Raw genomic sequence first — 6,002 nt, forward strand, 5'->3', positions numbered from 1 at the left:
TGGGTCTCTATAAGTAAGGAGATCAAAGTGGTAATGAGATCTTAAGTAGCACTTGAGGTAGTTACAGTTTTAAAATAACAATGGAGTTTTCTCACATACTTTGCTTTAACTGTATGAAGTTCAACAAGGCCAAGTGCCGGGTCCTGCACCTGGGGCGCAATAACCCCAAGCAGAGCTACAGGCTGGGAGATGAGTGGTTGGAAAGCTGCTTGGCAGAGAAGGACCTGGGAGTCGTGGTGGATAGTCAGCTGAATAGGAGCCAGCAGTGTGCTCAGGTGGCCAAGAAGGCCAACAGCATCCTGGCTTGCATAAGAAGCAGTGTGGCCAGCAAGGCTAGGGAAGTGATTGTCCCCCTGTACTCGGCTCTGGTGAGGCCGCACCTTGAGTACTGTGTTCAGTTTTGGGCCCCTTGCTACAAGAAGGACATTGAGGTGCTTGAGAGAGTCTAGAGAAGGGCAACAAAGCAGGTGAGGGGTCTTGAGAACAAGTCCTATGAGGAGCGGCTGAGGGAACAGGGTTTGTTCAGCCTGGAGAAATGGGGGCTCAGGGGCGACCTTACCGCTCTTTATAAGTACATTAAAGGAGGCTGTAGAGAGGTGGGCATTGGTTTATTCTCCCACATGCCTGGTGACAGGATGAAGGGGAACGGGCTAAAGTTGTGCCAGGGGTGTTTTAGGTTATTAGGAAGAACTTCTTTACTGAGAGGGTTGTGAGGCATTGGAATGGGCTGCCCAGGGAACTGGTGGAGTCACCATCCTGGAGGTCTTTAAAAGACGTTTAGATGTTGAACTTAGTGATATGGTTTAGTGGAGGACTTGTTAGTGTTAGGTCAGAGGTTGGACTCGATGATCTTGAGGTCTCTTCCAACCTAGACAATTCTGTGATTCTGTAATTGGTATGCGACATACAACTGACTTGTGGCTGTTGGTTTCTTAAAGCTTTCAGCAAATTAAATGCTGCATTTTTTGTTGTCCAGTAACAATTTATAATCAAGAAGCAAGAAATCAGCATCCTAATTAGGCCCCTGCACACACTTTTTTTTTCCACGTTTTTTTGAAGAGTGACTGCAAATACAGTATTTTGCTTTCTAAGCTATAAAAGCATTTTTAAAAGTTCAAATATACCTAATCCATAAAACTAATTTACAGCTGTGCAAGTAGGAAAAACAAAGGTTACCAATTAATGGCTTGAGTTATTTAAAAATAACTGAGGTAGGCACTTTTCCTCATTATTTTTGATGACTTTTCACATGCAAATGTTGGCCTACATTGTACAGGAGCCTACAAAATGTAGACTCATGCAGATATGGAAATCCTTGCCCAGTGTTGTAAAGAGAAATTTAATATGTGCTCTGACTAAACTGTAATGCTGTTGTAACCTAAAGTACATCTGTTATGCATGAGCATTATCCTAAGCATGTGAATGGCTGTGAAAAGTCATGAGAAAAATTCTGGAACTAGTGAAATAAATGTCCAAACTTCCCATTGACTTCGGATGAGGAACAGGTTTCTACTGCCTTGTAATATTTAACAACTGTTACTACCAATGTCAGATAGACCAAGAGCTGTTTCATTTAATCAAACAATGTTACTTCATTCAGCTGAAGTGGTAGTTTGTTTCTTTTTGTTTCATTAAACAGAGTAATTTTTCCCATATTATATCTAATAAATATGTTATTTAGTACTACACTTGCATGCATGCTTAATAGCAAAGCTTACTGAAACCTATTTGCTGAATTGAAAATTAAAAAATATTTTTTATTGAATTAGGCACATACCTTATGATTTGGCTGGATCATAGCCTTAGCTATCATATCAGTGACAGGGCATAATAATGTGTTTATTTGATTGTGTTTTCTTGATGATCACTGAAATTCACCTGAAATGTCTGGTTCTACAGAGATGTACAAAACAACCATATTGGGGAACACGAATTCTGGAAAAAAAGTCTAAGGTAGAGAAGTGGTGGGAAAACTGTGCCAGCCATGCCCTTCTGGAAGTTGTGTTTATAGAAGGAAGACAGTTACACCGCAGAGTAGTCAGCAATAGGAATGTCCTGAAATGGGAAAATAAATGCTTGCTAACAGGGTTTCCTAGACATACTCCAGAATAACATCTGTGGCCCCAGAGAGTAGGTTAAGCCCTGCCCAAGCACAGCATTTTATGTGAGTAATATTAAAGACTTTAACCTTGATCTGGTAATACTAGCTCAATTGTATCTGTGCAAATATTACAGCTTTATTAGGTACACTCAGCTATAGATCATAGCCCAGGAAAGGGAGTGGGAAAGGGGTGAAGAGCTGCTGCTTATTCACATCTTTAAAGGAATTCCTTATGAAGCATTTAAGACATTATATTAAGGGAGGAAACTTATCTGTTCCCCAAAAGGTTCAATGCAGAGTAGACGAGCATTTCAATTGGTTGAAATAATGCTTCTTTTTCTCTTTCTTTTAATTTCTTTCTTTTAATTTCTTTCTTTTAATTTCTTTCTTTCTTTTTCTTTCTTTCTTTCTTTCTTTCTTTCTTTCTTTCTTTCTTTCTTTCTTTCTTTCTTTCTTTCTTTCTTTCTTTTCTTTCTTTCCTCTCTCTCTCCCTCTCTTTCTTTCCTTCTTTCCTTCTTTCTCTCTCTCTTTCTCTCTCCCTTTTTCCCTTTCTTTCTCGTTTCTCCCTTTCTTTCTCTCTCTTCTTTTTCTTTTCTTTTCTTTTCTTTTCTTTTCTTTTCTTTTCTTTTCTTTTCTTTTCTTTTCTTTTCTTTTCTTTTCTTTTCTTTTCTTTTCTTTTCTTTTCTTTTCTTTTCTTTTCTTTTCTTTTCTTTTCTTTTCTTTTCTTTTCTTTCTTTTCTTTTCTTTTTTCTTTTCTTTTTTCCTTTCCTTTCCTCTCCTTTCCTCTCCTTTCCTCTCCTTTCCTTTCCTTTCCTTTCCTTTCCTTTCCTTTCCTTTCCTTTCCTTTCCTTTCCTTTCCTTTCCTTTCCTTTCCTTTCCTTTCCTTTCCTTTCCTTTCCTTTCCTTTCCTTTCCTTTCCTTTCCTTTCCTTTCCTTTCCTTTCCTTTCCTTTCCTTTCCTTTCCTTTCCTTTCCTTTCCTTTCTCTTTTTATCTCTCCATTTCTCTCTCATTCTCCTCCTGTTTTTTTTTTTTTTTTTTTTTTTTTAATGCCTCCCCCCTTCCATTTCTTCCTTTTTTATTTTTCCTTTTCTTTCTTCTGCCTTTCTGCCTCACACAGGTTTGTTGTTGTTTTTCCTACACCTTACTAAAAAATCTCAAAATATTCTGGATGGACTGCAGCTTCACAAAGAGAATAATAGGCATAATAACTATCATACAGTTAGATAGGAAAAGAGGCATGCTGGGTATATCTGTCTCCCTATAGATGCTGTTCCATTTTTATTCAAGTGGAAATTGCAAGAGTTGTGTAGATGGGTTCTCTGAAGATCTCTGAATCAAGCCAATTTTAATTAATCTTATCAATCATTTCAGAATAATCAAATTAATGAAAAAAATGTGGTTGACTGATTCCAGCAGCAGCTACATTTTATCATATGAAAAAATGGCTTTTTCCTGTGTATTTTAAATGACTAAAATTTGAAAAATAGATTTGTTAACTTCATAAAGGGCAGTAAATGTTATTACAAAAGTGGTTGGTTAACTTGTCACTGTTCTGTTCTGAGGCTTGGAGTAACACCCACAATGGGATTATTGATATAAATAGCGTCTTTTTAGGAGGAGGAAGGCAACATGTTCCTTTTAGTGGTTCATTTATTAAAACCTCAAGTAATCTTCACCCTTTGAAAAGATGGGAGCTCCCTGAAAATAAAGGGTATATTAATGAGGGGAATATAACTCATTGAGCTTGAAGATATTATATCAGTCTTTAGGATATAACTACGGCTTTTTGATGGAATCAGGTGTGTGGGCAAGAGCCCTAGTAGCTGCATGGTACTCTGCAATAGCAATGGGAGTACCTAGACCATCTGCTAACTGCAATTTAATAGCTTGACTTCTGGCACATTGCTGGCAGAAAGTGACAAGCACTGCTTTATACACTGAGCAATGTACACTCTACACTAGTTCCATTTTATTTAGATAGTGAACTCCTTGGGGCAAGGTATCTTTGTGTGATGTGTTTGTCAAGTACTTTGCACGGTGGGGCTCTGCTTTGTGACTAGATTTTACACTGTGCAGAGGCAGCCCAGCTACAGCAGCATAGTGCTATGCCTGCATTGCTAAAAACAAAACAAAACAAAAAAAAGTGTAGACCTCTTGTAGGCTTCTGGCAAGCACCACCTGCCAGATCAGTGCACTGCCATGCCAGTGCCATCATGCTGCTTTGGGATCCATTTTGGTGCAGCTGTATGTCATGGAACTGTATCACATCAATTTTGCCAACTTAGGACTCCACTAGTTCAGGGACCTCTGCACCATGGTTCATAGTCCAGTCCAGAAGAGAATACATACATATCCAAGGCACTGCAGCAATGCTGCTAATAAATACAGTCCTGCAGATAGCTCTCTCTCTGACTTGGATCCTGAGCAAGTGTGCATGAGTGGATCCTTCTGCTGGACTTCTTCAAGCCATACCAGATCTCCTGCCTGCTTGGGACTTGGTTCTACCATGTGCCTGATCTTTCTAAACTTTTAGGCATGGAAGTACAATGCCTAAGGCTTACTTCCTAGTAAACCTTAACGATGTGCTAATACTACAGCAACACTTGTGGCATTAGTATTGCATCCTGCTCTTTTTCTGGCATTTATATTTTTCCACCTCTGGCCCTCACCATTCACATTATATTTGTATTTATTCCTCTGGAGCTGGGAGGCTGCTACTTGCACTTCTCCCCAGTGAAAAAAGCAGCAGAGGAGAGGATGGAGACAGGCACAGGCTCCTCCTCTCTGAATGGCTCCTCAGCTGTGCCAATTTTGGGCTGTTGATGGCTTGTAGAAATAGAGCAGGTGAGGGAAGAGGACCATGTTAGGGTGGGAAATCCTGTGCCACAAGGGACTTGGGTAGAGACAAGGGTCCAAGTATCTATGGTAACAACGTGCTAACATCCTTTCCAGTGAAGGATGCAAGGGCTCAGTATTGAAGTTGAACATTTTTTTTTCTTTTTTTCTAAAGGGCTCTAATATAGCTTAGAAACACAATGCCACACAAATATCAAACAAAAGTAAAATAAATATTTTTGCCATTTCCAATCATCCTAATTGAATGTGAAGTCTGTGTATAGAACTGTAATTCTGTCCAGAGGCTGCTTGTCAAGTCATGTTTTTATTGTAATTACCTGATTTGTTCAGCTTTAATCGTATTTACTTTTGAAGGTCAGCTGTCCTGCTCTGAAATGGTTAGTGAAGGCTGTGAGAATATTCAACACCCATAGGGAGAAAAGCAGAGAACATATAAGCTCTTTTAATTTGAACTTCACAGCAATGGAGGTAGTATTTTCATTCACTCCTTAGCAGTTCATATTTCTTCATCAATATTATTTGTTTTTTGTTCTGTAATAACTCTTAGAAGAGCTGCTTTAGACTGCGCTCCAGTGCACAGTATACACCCATAATCAGCCAACCCATACCTCAAAGACCTTGTAATCTACAGCAGCAAAACAAAGCATGAGAGAAACAGTATCATTCTCTTCATAACACTGATAGATCACTGAAGCCACAGAAGTTTGTGCTTTAGCCTCCCAACTCTGTTCAACACCATAATCACAGAGTTGTCTGTTCTGTCTACATCAGACAAGCACATAGGTGAGTACATTGTGTTCAGTCCTCCTGTCCTAGCAAGACACTTAAAAATGCTGAGTCTCCTTACTCCAAAACCGTTTCTACAGAACGAAAGAAGACAAGTAAGCCTTAGAAAGGAAATTATAAGCAATCCAATATAAACTATGTGTTTCCAAAGATGCTCTGAGATTTATTTTATTCATTTGCAGTATGATAATATCATGAAGTTACCTGTCTGAAAAAACACTTTTGTTATATTTATGAAAAAAAAAAAAAAAAAAAAAA

The sequence above is a fragment of the Aythya ferina genome (genome assembly GCF_964211825.1).
Source record: "Aythya ferina genome assembly, chromosome: 2".
Taxonomy (NCBI): Eukaryota; Metazoa; Chordata; class Aves; order Anseriformes; family Anatidae; genus Aythya; species Aythya ferina.